Below are 414 nucleotides of genomic sequence, written 5' to 3'. Positions count from 1 at the left end.
AAAACATAATAGTGGTAATTTAAATAGCGGTTCATGGGATTTATTAACCCTCAGGGGTCCCTCTGTCCTTTTCCTCTGTCTGACATTTTCTTCACTTTTCTTTTTTGATTTGCTGATCATTTTGGATGTGTTACAGCTGAAGGTATGGATTTCTGCAAGAAAGTGTCTTTTTTGACATATTTTTAAAATCTAATGTCAGTTACAGTCACTGTTACAGGTCTATTATACACTGGTAACACATTTTGTACCCTCTGGGGTTCCTCGCGTCCAAAAAAGGACACACAAAGAAAATGCTATAAAATCATGATATATCAATATTTTTTTCTGCTTTTTTTTGCAGCATACATCTCTTAAACCACTTCAGTTCTGCTCAAACCTATCAAATGTTTATTAGTTTTCAGGATTTTAACCCTT

The sequence above is a fragment of the Seriola lalandi genome, unplaced genomic scaffold (genome assembly GCF_002814215.2).
Source record: "Seriola lalandi dorsalis isolate HSWRI2012SDOR001 ecotype SW California unplaced genomic scaffold, Sedor1 jcf7180002054286, whole genome shotgun sequence".
Lineage (NCBI taxonomy): Eukaryota > Metazoa > Chordata > Actinopteri > Carangiformes > Carangidae > Seriola > Seriola lalandi.
Note: the sequence above shows the minus strand (reverse complement) of the source record.